Genomic DNA, 16,178 nt, shown 5'->3' with positions numbered 1-16,178 from the left:
GCAATGGAACAGATGTTGAATTGTGAATTTGAATTGAACAACAACCCTATGTTTGGTTTGGTTAGACAATTGTAGAGTTGTGAATTTGGTTGAAGTGAATTGAATGTGTTTTGATAAACCTAGATTAAGTGTAAGTTGATTAGTGAATGAATTATGAATTTGTGAAAATATTGGACTTTAATGTAAATATGTCAAATATTTGGATTTAATTATAAATATGTTAATTGAGAATGAGATTGTAAATCTGATTGTTGTTTGAATGAATTTGTAATTAGGATGTATGATATGAATTGATTTGTGAATTATGTGTGGTTGGTGTTCATCCTTGAATTATGTATAGTGGATATTTTCATGTTAAATTCATTATTGAATTGTAATATCAAATTGTTAATAATGTGATTATGTGAATATTTAGGATGAGTTTGTTAAGTAGGGTTAATGTGAACATGGACTTTGATCAATGGTGAATTGTATATTTGTTTACATGTGTAGTTGTTGTTGATTTCAATAATGTTTAGTTAAGTGTTTCCTGATTAGAAGTGTTATGTAAAGTTTTCTTATTTGCTCCTTGTTAGAATAAACTTGTATCGTAATTTCCTACTTATTGTTAGATATGACCCCTTTCATATGATTGAATAATGTTAATAAATAAAAACCCTTTGTCATGATGTCTAATACAACTTTCTATCATTGATTTCACGAGAGAGACGACTCAGACCTCTACTATACTATTTGAGTGAAAATTAGGGGTTATAGTTAATTACAAAATGTAAATTTTGAATAGTGTGCATGATAAATAAAATAAAATAATAAATAAAATTTTTTACACTCATTAAAATTTTGACACCGTTGTTGGGGAATTAAAATGATATTTGTTTGTTTTAGACTATATATTAGTGTTATTTGATTCTTGTATCTTTATTTTCTTGATTTATTTATTTATTTATGTTGAATCTTACTTTGTTATTTGACAGTGAGGTGTATTACTAGGTCTTCTTGCGATAAACTACTTGAGCTCAACCCTACGATAGATAGAAAATTCCATACTTGGCGGAGGATCCAAAAGAAGTCATCTGGTGTTCTGAACAGTTCTTCAAATTTGGAAGTAAAGATGACAGATAACAATAGAACCCTGAAGAAGCTTACAGCACCTGATATTACTTATCAGTACTCTTGCATTAGCTATCCTGTGTTGGAGGGTGATTTTGAGCTCAAGTATGGTATTATACACTTGCTTCCTAAATTCCATGGATTATCAGGAGAAGATCCCAACAGACATTTACATGAGTTTCATGTGGTTTGTTCTACCATGAAACCACTTGGAATTTCAGAGGAGGATATCAAGCTGTGAGCATTTTCTTTTTCATTAGTAATTGTATTGGATTGTAATTGTATTGTTGTATATTGGATTGTAATTGTATTGTCAAAACCATCATTTGTGATGGTTTATGATTGATTATGTAAATGTAAACAAGGAAAATGCGAAAATGAGAAGGTTCTTTAAAATGTTTTATCAGATATTAGGGACAGAATATTAAATATTCTACCGCTAATTATCGACGGGATATTAAATATTAGTGACAAACTTTTCATTTCCGTTGCTAAATAGCGATAAAATTAAGTTTCTGTCGCTACTAATTAACGACGGAGTTAAACATCCGTCGCTAGATCAGAGATAGAACAATGCATTCCATTTACGATCTTAGCGATAGATTAAATTTCCATCATTAATTAGCGACAGAACATTTAATATCCATTGCTAACTTTAGCAACCAATTTAATTATTCGTTGCCAATATTAGCGACGGCTATTTAACATTCATCGTTAAAGTTAGCAATGGATATTTAATATCCATTGTAAATTAATGATGAATAATTAAATTGATCATTAAAAAATGTCAGTGATCGATTTTTTAGAGATGAGAAAAATCAATCACTAATCAGTCGCTAATCACAGTTAGCGATCGATTAGCGATAGAATATTCCGTATCTAAAGCTCAATATTCTTGTAGTGTAAGGTGCTCAAGCATTCACCAAGTTGGCACTCGGGAACCTACTTGAGCTTGTGACTCAGAGTCGACATTTGGATAGTCGATAGCGAGCATATGCATGGTTGTTATGCACAAATAGTGCATTACGACCTCAACCCACTCAGGCTCGGGTCATATTGCATGTGTGATTATTGTGCACAAACAACGCGCTACAGTAGTCAATTAGCATGGTTGAGCCGAGTGACTGTTGTTAAAATCGATGGAATCAAAATATCTCCACAATAGTATGATATTGTCCACTTTGGGCCTAAGCCCTCATGGCTTTGTTCTTGGGCTCTCCCCAAAAGGTCTCATACCAATGGAGATACTTTCCATCCTTTTAACCCCATGATCTTTTCCATGTACTTTTAGATGTGGAACTATGTTTGCACCCTTGCAACCCAACAATCCCCCTCCTCAAACAAAGGACCACAGGCCCCCCCTCCAACGTTATTTTGATGTCTGAATCCTCGACTCACCAGGACTTTTTGTCACTCGGTCCACCCGACCTACTAGAACTTCCCACCTAACCGCAGCTAGGACTTTTTGCCCCTCGGTCCACCCGACCTACTAGAACTTCCCACTTAGTCGCAACTAGGACTTTTTTACCCCTCGATCCACCCGACCTACTAGGACTTCTCACCTGGTGTCTGGTCCTCTTGATTCAGACACGGGAGCACCCACTTCCTTTGTTTAAGGTTCAAACCACATGGTTAGATCTGGATTATGGCTCATCCGGCGGTTAGTCCGGTGAAGAACAACCTCACTCTAATACCATTTGTTAAAATTGATGGAATCAAAATATCTCCACAATGGTATGATATTGTCACTTTGGGCCTAAACCCTCATGACTTTGTTCTTGGGCTCAACCTAAAAGTCTCATACCAATGGAGATACTTTCCATCCTTTTAACCCCATGATCTTTTCCATGTACTTTTAGTTGCATAGTCAAGTGGTGCACTCGATTGGTGATATTATTGCCGTGAACAAAATATTGAGAAACCTATTGTTCAGTTCGACTATTGAGATAGCAATCGATTGTTGGATTTCAACAATCGATTGTTGGGATTGTAATGCATACAGTAGGTGTTGTAATCAATTGATATGAATTATCAATCGATTGGCAGGTATAGAAATCAATTGCTGGTGTTTAGCGATCAATTGCTAAGGTAAATTGAGCCATTAAACTAACAAGTCAAAGCAACAGTCGAAATCAAAGTATAATAATTTACTGTCAGAGGCTAGCAATCAATTTCTAGGCAAAAATCAATCCGAGAACGACCCTATAAAAGAGAATTTTGTAGAGATGTGAAGCCACTGATTCTTGGAAGTTTGAGGATGAAATGCTACTACATTTTCGGACCAACAAGAGGTATTTCAAAGCAACAAAAAGCATTCAAAGTAAAGTTCACTTGTGTAAACATGTTTGTTTCAATTTCTTCTTATTTCATTTGTATCTTTGTATTTGGTTATATTACTTTGTAAGAAATAGGTTGTAAAAGGCTCCTTCACCTCCGAAAGGCATCCGAGAAGGAGAAAGTGCAGTGGTGATAGTTTGTTAGGACTAAAGCATTGGACGTAGCCGTCTTGGGAGGCGGTGAACCAAGTAAATTGAAGAGTTGTGCTTGTGATGTGAATCTTGCATCAAGTTTCTGCTGCCAATCATTCAAAGACGACGTAAAGTGATAAGTGTCATTCACCCTCTCTAGCACACATGAGTTCTAACATTTAGCATTTAGAGGATCAAGGGAGTGCAAGGAATCTATTGGTATTGTCTTAGAATGAATCAGAGGTATATAGACTTAAATATGACATTATGCCAAAAGTAAATAAGGCTGCATTTTTTGAATAGTTTCTCCAGAACTATAGGGGTCATAAGTCAAGAGTTTTGGGACATGGCGAGATTCAGTTGATGTTGATAAGCCTATCTTGTAGCATTGACTAGTTACAACCACCTTCTATTATAACCACATTGGCCACTTTTATCGCCTTGTAACTCAATCGTCGATAAGTGTCACAAATGTTCCAGTATGGCTAGACCATAACCAAACTAATTATCAGTCCCTTATACTCCAAAATTATCCCTCCTTCATTAGTTGTCACATTCTTCTAATGCTTCTCTAGGTAGTTGACACTTCTTCTCCTACTTTAAACCTCTTGCTTCTGTCTTCACCTCTACCATATCTCCAATCAAGAACTCCAAACCAAAGGGCTTTCACAAAATACCATCACACAACTTGCCTATAAGCACAACATTATAAGTGCTTTCACAAAATGCCATCACACAACTTGCCTATAAGCACAACATTATAAGTGCTTTCACAAAATACCATCACACAACTTGCCTATAAGCACAACATTATAAGTTTCAAAGATTCTAATTATGAGTACCCTTCCTTCGGATCTACTTGGAGTCTTTCTCACTTGACCATGTGCAATTTCTTCTTCTTCATAGAATCACCCCAAACTTTTCCATCTCTTCCCATAAAATTTTTAGGAAGTAGAATGTTTGCATGTGGAATGTGGGCATGGCTATCACTACTATGTTAGTGTGACTCTACTTTTGCCAATGTGTGCCTCATCTTCTAAACGGTGCCATCAAGTCTAGCTTGAGAGCTCCTTTGGCACCCAAGCACATTCCCAATGCTTTTCCCTCCGAGAAATGAAGACGACTTTTAGGGTTTGTTTGGTTAGGGGTTATCGTTGATAATCTTGGTTATATGTTCAAGGTTATCAACGATAATCTTGTTTGGTTCAGGTTATCAATGATTCCTAAGTAATGCAGCATCACCGCCGCATCAACAAAAAGTCAACAAATGAGTTATAAACTCAAAATATGATTACCTTAGTAGCCTAAGATTTTATGTAATTCTAGAAGTTAACAAAAAAAATTTTCATGATTATCCTTCAATTTTAAAATTGAGTTAATTAAAATATACAAACTTAATTGAAACCAAGTTAATTAATTCAATAAATTTTAATTTAAATACTTATAAATTTAAAGAATTATATTTATTAATTTAATAAATTATTTTATTATCTCCATTGGTAAGGCCTTTTGGGGAGAGCCCAATAATTATTTTAATGAATTATTTTATTGTAGAGATATTTTATATTTACTAACATTATATTTATTTATTATATATATTATTAATTAACCATTTATTAACCTTAAAACAAATTAATAAATTATATTTATTAATTTAATAACCATTATTTTATCGGGTGGAATATATATAAATTTATTTTAAATTTTTTAAAAATTATAAATAAATTATATTTATTTATATATTATCAATTTATTATCATCATCAATATTATTAATATTAATATTATTAATTTAATTTAAGTTATTCTAAAAATAAATTGAATCAAGGGCTAACTAGTTATGTTTTATTTTCCAAAAAGAATAAATTGAATTAAAAGGTTATATTTTATATCTCATAACCTTGATTATGTGATTATTTGATAATTATATAATCAAGATTATGTATGATAATTTAAACCAAACACATTCTTAAAGACATCTGTAAAGTGTGTCCCTCTTGATGCACAAATTGCAATTGTAGAGTTAAAATCCTAATTGCATAATGTTGTGAAGTGGGGGTTAAATCCTACTCCATCCAATGACAATAAATCCTCCTTTTAAATTTTTTTTGTGTGAACAAGCTTACATCTAAGAATTGTCCCTAAATCAACTTACTCTAGTCGCTCCTTTATATAGAATATATTGATGCATAACATGCTATTATTTTTATATGCACCAACCAAATCTCAAATTGTCACTAGCATATTTTGGAGAATTGAGTGCTAGGAATGAACAACAAGTGTTGCATATGCAAATCTCATAGAAGGACTCATGATACATTTATTTTGTTTTAGTATGTTTTATTGAGGATTGAGGTCTAATTTTGCCTCTACTAGGGTAAACTTGTCCCTAGGGATGTTTGCCAAATTTGGTGGATTATTTTCCACTTAGACACTTAAGAACTTTTGATATTTTTTTCTTAGGTTTGGATGTTCACCATTTAGAAAGTCGGAATAACTTATTTTTAGGATCGACAAATCAAGATTGTAGATGTTCTTCTTTGGTAATGGAGAATCATCTTCATCGATATTTGACAAACAAGTTAGGGGATCGACTCACTTTAGTTCCCTAGTCAAGAAGTTATATTCACTAACAACATGTATTTTTATACGGATTCATGACATTAGTATAATTTTTGTGAAATCTATGCAATATTGGAGGTAAGCTTGGGCTTGATATGCATTGTTGTACCATCATAAAATTTTTAATGAAATTTGAAAATAAAGTACTATTTGATTTGATGTTCTTCTAACATAATGGATTTATATATTTTTTATTTACAATATCTTCTTTTTGTATATTATATTATTATGTTGGGTTGCAAGGGTGCAAACATAGTCCCACATCTAAAACACATGGAAAATAATCATGGGTTTAAAAGGATGAAAGATATCTCCATTGGTATGAGACCTTTTGGGGAGAGCCCAAGAACAAAGTTATGAGGATTGAGGCCCAAAGTGGACAATATCATACCATTGTGGAAATGCGAACATCCTTGGGGACCTACAAGTGGTATCAGAGCGAGGCCGCTCTTCACCGGACTAACCGCCGGAAGAGCCATGATCCAGATCTAACCATGTGAGTTGAACCTTAAAAACAAAGGATGTAACGACCCGGCCCCTTGGCCCCTTGGGCGGCCCAACTAGCGGCTCAATTGGCGGCCCAATCGGCGGTCCCTTGGGCGGCCCAACTAGCGACCCCCTTGGCGACCCCTATGTCGTCAATCGACGACCCTCGGCCGTGTCGTTACTCACTAGGACTTTCCACCCCTGGCCAGTGGATTTTTGCCTCCCCAGGATTCGAACTCTAGACCTCCAGGATAAGTACTAGAGTTTATGAATCCTGGTAGCCAAGTGAGAAGTGCTCACTTGGCTACCAGGATTCATAAACTCTAGTACTTATCCTGGAGGTCTAGAGTTCGAATCCTGGGGGAGGCAAAAATCCACTGGCCAGGGGTGGAAAGTCCTAGTGAGTAACGACACGGCCGAGGGTCGTCGATTGACGACATAGGGGTCGCCAAGGGGGTCGCTAGTTGGGCCGCCCAAGGGACCGCCGATTGGGCCGCCAATTGAGCCGCTAGTTGGGCCGCCCAAGGGGCCAAGGGGCCGGGTCGTTACAATAAAAAAGGCGCCTTTTTATTGTAACGACCCGGCCCCTTGGCCCCTTGGGCGGCCCAACTAGCGGCCCAATTGGCGGCCCAATCGGCGGTCCCTTGGGCGGCCCAACTAGCGGCCCCCTTGGCGACCCCTATGTCGTCAATCGACGACCCTCGGCCGTGTCGTTACTCACTAGGACTTTCCACCCCTGGCCAGTGGATTTTTGCCTCCCCCAGGATTCGAACTCTAGACCTCCAGGATAAGTACTAGAGTTTATGAATCCTGGTAGCCAAGTGAGAGCTTCTCACTTGGCTACCAGGATTCATAAACTCTAGTACTTATCCTGGAGGTCTAGAGTTCGAATCCTGGGGAAGGCAAAAATCCACTGGCCAGGGGTGGAAAGTCCTAGTGAGTAACGACACGGCCGAGGGTCGTCGATTGACGACATAGGGGTCGCCAAGGGGGCCGCTAGTTGGGCCGCCCAAGGGACCGCCGATTGGGCCGCCAATTGGGCCGCTAGTTGGGCCGCCCAAGGGGCCAAGGGGCCGGGTCGTTACAAAGGAAGTGGGTGCTCTCGTGTCTAAATCAAGAGGACCAGATATCAGGCAGGAAGTCCTAGTAAGTCGGGTGGAAGTCCTGGTGGGTCGAGGATTCAGACATCAAATGGAGGCTTTCCGTTTGAGGAGGACCTGTGGTCCTTTGTTTGAAGGGGGGATTATTGTGTTGCAAGGGTGCAAACATAGTCCCACATCTAAAACACATGGAAAAGATCATGGATTTAAAAGGATGAAAGATATCTCCATTGGTATGAGACCTTTTGGGGAGAGTCCAAGAACAAAGCCATGAGAATTTAGGCCCGGAAATATCGTAATGAAAAGAACATGGGAGTTTGTCGCTAGGTATTTGACCAAATAGGATCGTCCAGTTCCTATAGAACCTATCACTAAAATACCCCTAGAAGGGGATAGGGCTAAACGGAGCGAGAAGGGTTTTCCATGAGATGGGAAATGAAAACTATTAGCCCCACACGGGGTTTGTGAATAAGTGATTGTCTGATAATGAGCAAGGAATATCCGTCTTTCTGCTAAACAGGATCTATTGAACTCATAATTCATTAGATACTTTTTATGAATGTCAACTAAGTATCGTAAGTAAATTGATCCCGGTTGTTCAATCATTTGATAACCAGAGTCATTCTTTGTGGACAATATCATGTCATTGTGGAGATATTTTGATTCCATCTGTTCTAACATATTATACATGATTTGATGTCCTTTTAAATTTATGATATATTTTTAAGGATAACAATAAAAAAAAGCCTTAGTTTTATAAAAATATAAAAACAACATTCATTCTATTTTTTATTCTAAAATCATCCGTATTTCAATATTATTATAGTAATTTATTGGATAAATTAATAAGTCTAGTTTTTCTAGCCGACCAAGTGAAACATATGGTTTAATTTCTTAATTATGATCAAAATTCCATAGAAAGTTTTAAATTCAAGATCTACTACATAAATTTCTTAAAAAAATAAAATCATATACATGTAGATTCAGAGCAAAACCAACTACCTTAATATCACTCTTGTAAAATATTCTCAATAAAATTTATTATACATGGAATATTATTAAATTAAAATACCATTTTTTAACTTGGTTAAAATTACTCCACTTTGGTTAAATTTGCTTCAATATTATTGTAGTAATCTTTTTCAAAAATGCTATAATGTATAGTAGTTTTTTTGGGAGGCGTCAAGAATGCAAAGCACAATTAAAATTTGCTCACATGAATTGGTCAAATTCATATATATATATATGCTTATGAAATCTCTTTGGGCAAAAAGCAAAAGTCCTTTTCATCAAAACGGCAGTTTAAAAAAAAACATCCACCCTACCACTTTTTCCATTTTAAAAACATTTATATTACAATATTATTATATAATGACTACAGTATAACTACTAAAATATATATATAAATAAATCTATTGAATTTGATTAAAATTATTATACTTAAAATACTATTACATTAAAATAATATTTATCAACTTATCAAGCTTACGTGACAAAAATTATTTTAACTTAATTGAAATTATTGTACTAATTATGTCGTAATAGAAGTACTCCAAGTGGTTGGCAATAGTTTTAATGTGTTATCAATTAAGGTTAAGTTAGACTTTGTTGTATTTGTTGTATGTGTCTAAAGTGTACAAGGCCTTAATTAGTATAATACAAAGGTACTTGATGGTTCAAATTTTGATGGAGTACCGTGAAAAATGATATGGGACACTCAAAAGATCAAAAAGGATGAAGAGCATCGGAGAGAGCAGACATGGACAGAAGATGTGAGCGAACGTGAAAGATAGCACAGGAACCGACGGATTCGGTGCATCCGAGAGGTGAAAACCTACAGAAGAGTACTCCGACATCTGAGGGATGAGAAGTTGGAGGAGGGATTCACAAGGTAAGCTGTTGAGATGAGAGTTGAGTGAATTATAACTGGACAAGGATATATTCAACTCTAAGTGAACTCTGGTGTAGTTGGCTGAGTTAGGAAGTTTGGACAATCAAAAAAGGATTTTCGGTCAATCGGATCTTTCGATCGGCCAAACCAAAGGTTCAGTCAACCAAAGAACAAAAAAATGTTATTTGTTTGTAGGTTTTCATTGGAGATTGGATTGGTCGATTGAACACTATGATCGAATGATTAGAGCCATGTGGAAGCTAATCTTGAAGTGGGGATTCAATGTAAGCAGAATCGATCGATCAAACAAGCAACATTGAGTAACCGGAAGCTATGTGGAGGCTGATCGAGCAGCGAAAATCCGATGTAAGCCGGATCAAAGAACTAAGATCCAAAATTAGACGACTGAAGGACACGTTACAACAGATCCAAAAATATTGATTAGGTTTCAATAGACTGTTAAGTTTTTAAGGTCGATTGAATGGATGTCATGTCATTTAAGAGATGAGTGATGACCGTCGAGCGAATGAGCTCTATTTGTCACATCATCAATTTTTAATCAATCGAATTGACAATCCAATCGCTAGATGTGCCACATTAGCAGCACGAGCAAAGTCTATAAAAGAAGATGATGAGCTCAGTTATAGAATGCACATCCACGAACAATGCTTCAATTCTATTTTGCTTCTTGTCTCCTCTTTTCATTGTACTCAAATTTGTAAGATGTTTCTCCGCCTTTGACATTTTATCAAAGAAGAGAATAAGGTTAGCGAGCATACGCTAAACTATGCATAAGGACTTGGACGTAGCACCTTGGTAGTTATAAACCAGATAAAGGACCGTATCTTTCTTTATATGTTATTTACTATTAATTGTTTCATGTGTATGTCCTTCCTAAGCCATTAACAAAAGAAATAAATTTTTAAATTACAGATATACTATTCACCCTTCTAGCAATCCAAATTGCTTTTGCAATACCAATAATAATTACTACAAGAGGTGTAATAAAGTTATAAATTATAACACCTATGGATAGCATTTATAATTGTATAACAACTATTGATAATAAATATTACAATATTATTGGATAAAGGAGAGAAATTCTTATTGCTTGTCTAAATGGTGCAATACAATGCTTCATACATGTCCTATTTATAGGACTAATACAAGAATAAATTAATGAGTATTAATATGAAATTAAATGTCTCATATTAATGCTAGAATATAGTAAATTACACATAATGGCATAATGACATCCATTTACTATTGCATTTATAATATGATCTTATTTTTTTATAAGTAAAAGTAATTTTGATTACCTTTGAGTAATTTTAATTAAGTTGATAAAAAATATTTTAATATAATAATATTTTATATATAATAATTTTGATTAAATTGAAGAAATTTTATTTTATCATCATAATATATAGGAATAAAAATATTTTTAAAATGAAAAATATATTAAAATATTATTTTTAAAAAAGAGCTTTTTAGAAGAAAATAATAATAAGGGGAGACTCATTTAAATTTTGCCTAACTTACGATAAAATAATATAAATATACTTCTCAAAGTCAAGTTAGTTTAGTGTTTTCTTTTGAAGAAGGAGATGAAAAATACTCGCCCAAATACCTCACCAAGTTCATTGCTTGCATGTTCTTCACCTTATTCAAACTCTCCTTTTATTTTTTTAAAAAAATTCAATTTATTTAAAAAAGTCAACTCGTTGACCTTACAAATTGAAAAGAATTTCACATCTCGTATTCCAACAGCAGGTCATTAATTTCTACTTGTCAATCGATACCCAACGGAACACCTGAAGTAATTCGGCTTTCCCGACCGTCGTTGAAAACTCTGTGACGATTCCACGTGGATCGGTAAGGTCGTGGGGAAAATGTTAAAATTTGATATTTCGATGGGAATAAAATAAATTCATTTTTAATGAATTAAAAATTACCATGATCTAAAAACAAATTTAAGCAGTCGGATGCTCTTGCGCTATGTATTTGAATCACCTGCAGCTTCGATTCCGTTCATCCAACGCCGGTAATGTCTCCCACCGCCGCCTCAAATTTTCTCCTCCTCCTCCTCGCCTCCGCCTCCGCAGTACTAGCGGCGCTGACGGCCGGTCGGCCAGCGGCGGCCGACACGATCAGCTTCGAGTTGCACCACAAGTTCTCCGCTCGCGTGCAGGAATGGGCGACGAGCCGCGGAGGACCTGCCAGCCAAGGGCACCGCCGAGTTCTACGCTGCGCTGGCCCACCACGACCGCCGCCACCACGGCCGCTTACTTTCGTCCTCCGACAACTCCTCCGCCGAGCTGCTCGCCTTCTCCCCCTACGGCAACGTAACAACCCAAATCGACAGTCTGGGATTGTAATACCTTCCTCTTCCTCCTCCTCCTCCTCCTCCTCCTTCTTTGCAATCAGAGATTTTAATCGGTGGAAAAACTGCAGTTTGTACTATGCAATTTTGGAGGTAGGGACACCGAAGCAGGAGTTCCTGGTGGCGCTGGACACCGGCAGTTATCTCTTCTGGCTGCCATGCGACTGCTTGCAGTGCGCCCCAAGCTACAGCTCTTATTTAAACGTGACCTTCAACACCTACAGCCCCGGCAATTCGTCGACCAGCCAGTCAGTGCCCTGCAGCAGCAGCCTCTGCCAAGCCAGTTGCCCGGCTAACTCCAGTTGCCCGTACGAAATGTTGTACGGGGACGGCAGCACCACTTCCGGAGTGCTCGTCGCCGACACCTTGTACTTGATGACGGAGGACGCAGCTCCTCGCTCCGTAGAACCGACCGTCGTATTTGGGTGCGGAATGAACCAGACCGGTGGCTTCCTCACGGCCGGATCCAATGGCCTCTTTGGGCTCTCAATCAACTCGCTCGCCGTGCCGGATATGATGGCTAGCAACGGACTCATGGCGAACTCATTTTCCATGTGCTTCTCGGAGGACCATGTGGGTCGACTCAATTTCGGCGATAAAGGCAGCCCACATCAACAAGAAACTCCACTCGTAGGGAGGTACTACGCACCCAATCTCAATCCGAATTGAACTCATCACTCGACTCCAATTCAATAATCACCTTCCAATTTCCACATAGGCATTACTATGCTATCAACATAACGGCAACGATGGTGGGGAACACTACGATTGAGAGGCCGTTCACAGCCATAGTTGACTCAGGCACCTCCTTCACCTACTTGGCCGAACCAATATACACAAGTTTTACCAAAAATGTAAGACCCATCTTCACCTTAATTTAAAACTTCGGATCCGAATCAATTGACCTAAATCTTGTTCGTCGGGTTTGGTTCAAGTTCGATTCACAAGTACGCGAAAGAAGAATCCCACCCAGCCAGGACGGCTTTGAGTACTGCTATTATCTCAAGTAAGTTCGATTCATAATTAAATTCCATACTTATGGACAATTTAATTTGCATATCTTTGTGTTTGATGATGTTTAATTTCATTCAGCCCAAATCAATCAACCATTTGGCTTCCTCCCACTCTTTTTGTTACAGCAGGTGGAGGAAATTTTCCTGTGCATGATCCTATTATTGTTTTTATCGACGAGGTAGATAAATTTGATGTTAATGTGAATTTTTTATTATTTAGTTGCTGCATAATTAATTAATAGTTAATTACATGATACATGACGTGCAGCGATCTTCTGCTCCTGTTGCTTATTGCCTTGCAGTGTTTAGTACATCTCATGTATTTAGTATTATAGGAGGTAATTATAATTTCTAGTTTTTTTCTTTACAACAATAAAACTCGATTTAGTTTCGTGTCTTATATATTTGTCAATATAACTAGAGAATTTCTTCACTGGCCTTCGCATCGTCTTCGATCGCGAAAGGATGATTTTAGGCTGGGAGAATTTTGATTGTAAGTATATGTCTATATACTTGTAGTTGAGTTCAAATGTATAATAAAAATTTATGATTTATTATTTATTAATGTTAGGCTATCAGAGAATTGGTTCATCAACTATTTCACCGTCTTCTTCTCCACCATTATGGTCGGCAAGGTCATCTTCACCGCCATCATCCTCACCGGTGTTGCCATCCTCATCGGATAATTCACCATCAAGTCCACTAAATCCAAGACCAATCCAAGGCGGAGGTGGTTCATGCTTGAGCCCCAGGCGGAGCGTACTTTTCATGGTGCCTCTTTTCCTTATGGCAATGGCACTCATCTAAGTATGTTCAATACTTTGATTGCTTAGTGATTTGGTGATTGAAGATATATAGTTTGGTGTGAAGTTTGTCTATTTTTGTAAATTGGTTATAATATGATACAATATTACTCGAGTGAATATTATTTTTCAAACAAAAATAATATTCTGATTAAAGATTCTGCTGCAACTTAATATACAATTTTGTATCATCCTAAATTGATCCCCAGCTACGGCGTATTTGCAGGAATTTTCCTCTAAATGGGGAACGCAATGAAAGGATGCTGAGCATCTGGATTGACCGCCGTATGCACTTCCCGATTTACCCTGGTGGTCGGTGGGAAACTTCCGTGGGACCGGGTCAGCCACCTCAGGGATTGAGTCCATGAGACTGACTGAGATTTATCATTTTTTTTTGTATCATCCTAAGTTGATTTGCAAATCAATTTAATGTTAAAAGACTAAACATTTTAACCATTTTGAATTTGTCTACACCATGGTTCATTGGAGCGGACGTGGAACGGACGGAATGGGGTGCTTCGGCATGAGAACGCCTCATGTCAGGTTAGATTTCCAATTAATAACATGGATTGTTATGGAACGATGTCGTTTGATGTTATAACGGTAAAAGAATAGAATAGAACGAACAGAATGAAACTCTTGATTAGGGAGACGTTGAATTTTTTTTAATCGTTTCCGTTTGATTTGACTTTACTTTTGATTCAACCTTGGTTTGTTTGTATTGAAAGAAAAAAAAGATAGATTTGATATGTACACACTACAAGAATAAGTAGAATTAACGATGAAATTTTAATTTCGTCGCTAATATAGAGACAAAATTAAATCTATCTATCTCTAATATAGCGACAGAATTAAAATCTCCATTGTTATATTAGACTTTCATCGTTACTTTAGCGACAACAATTTATTTCCGTCGTTAAATTAGCGATAAAATTTATTTCCGTCGCTAAAATCACGTTTTTTAGGTTTTTGATAGAAACTTTTTTCCCCTTGCAATATATCCCCTTCTCCTCTCCCGAATTGGATTTCTCCGCCGCCGGCATTCCTCCAATCTCCATCCCGACTGTCCTCTCCTGATCTCTAATCTCTGATCTCCCGACACCGGTAAGCTTCTCTAATCTTCGTCCCCTTTAGGTTTAGATCGATCTCTCTCTCCGGATCTAGCATCGGGCCCGTTTTGGGCGAGATCGTTGGCGTCGGCTCAGCCTGGCCGAGCTCACCAACGTCTGGCTCGGCCTAACCGAGCTCATCAACGTTGGGCCCGACTTGGCCAAGCTTGTCGGTATTGGGCTCGACCTAGCCAAGCTCATTGACTTCGAGCCTGGCCTGGCAAAATTCATCGACGTCGTCAGATTTAGGGTGATCTATATTTTTTGTGTGTTTATCTTGTAATATGTTGTGTTGATCTTGTAATTATTATGTTGATTTTGATCTCAGCTCAGCTGTAGTGAAAGGGGAATGACTTTAGATTATTTACAATTTGATCTCAGCGTTGTGGTATGTCAAAATTATATTGATTCCAATTGCATGAAAAATAGAATTCACTGATAATTGCAAGATAGAACCATTTGAATTTTATAACCACTACTAGGAAAAAAGCTAATACACAATGTTTTTTATGCGTTGTCTATCTGGCAGAAAAAGCGTTGTAAAAGCTCCTATTGTAAAAGAGATATCTTAAAGATAACGCAGAAAAAGCGTTGTCTTTGTTAACATCGACAATATTTTTTGCAACCTTTAAAAAGTGTTGTCTATTATAGTTAACAACATTGTCTATAATAGTTAACATGCGTTGTCTATTATATTTAACAACGTTGTCTATTATACAAATATTATTATCAATAAATAAAAATTATTTTAATTTTCATGTACAAAACAAAGTCTATTATATTTATCAAATGACTTCCATATACAAAATCATTGTCTATTACAAAAGTATTACATAGACTTAATTACATAATATATGCTTCTACCAACTATTACATTATGCTGTTGAAGTGATATGTCCTCGGCTTCTACCCCTCACACACCCGGCTCAAGTGCTTTTGTAATCACATCATCTTTTGTCCCTTCAATTTGAAATATGGAATATATAAGTAACATCTATATTTAAACCAATAAGAACTAAGCTAAGATATATATAACTGTAAAGGTTTTAGTTGCATGTTATAGTACCTTTGTCTATTGGTAATCAAATATAGTATCTATGATTTTCTGTATTACTCCACAAATACGGCAAACAAGACCAAACTCATCATGGAGTAAGTAGGAATGACTACAATTTGCATCCTCCTTTTTTACTA

At 36.8% G+C, this 16,178-nt stretch overlaps 1 pseudogene; it reads left to right on the top strand.

Moving 5' to 3' along the window:
* Positions 1 to 11,723: 11,723 nt before the first annotated feature.
* Positions 11,724 to 13,541, top strand: LOC141813514 (aspartyl protease family protein 1-like; annotated as a pseudogene).
* Positions 13,542 to 16,178: the final 2,637 nt, after the last annotated feature.

Source organism: Curcuma longa, chromosome 20 (assembly GCF_044706935.1).
Source record: "Curcuma longa cultivar G26 ecotype Majalengka, Jawa Barat chromosome 20, ITB_CL_G26_1.1, whole genome shotgun sequence".
Taxonomy (NCBI): domain Eukaryota; kingdom Viridiplantae; phylum Streptophyta; class Magnoliopsida; order Zingiberales; family Zingiberaceae; genus Curcuma; species Curcuma longa.
This window is presented reverse-complemented; position numbering and strand designations above follow the sequence as displayed.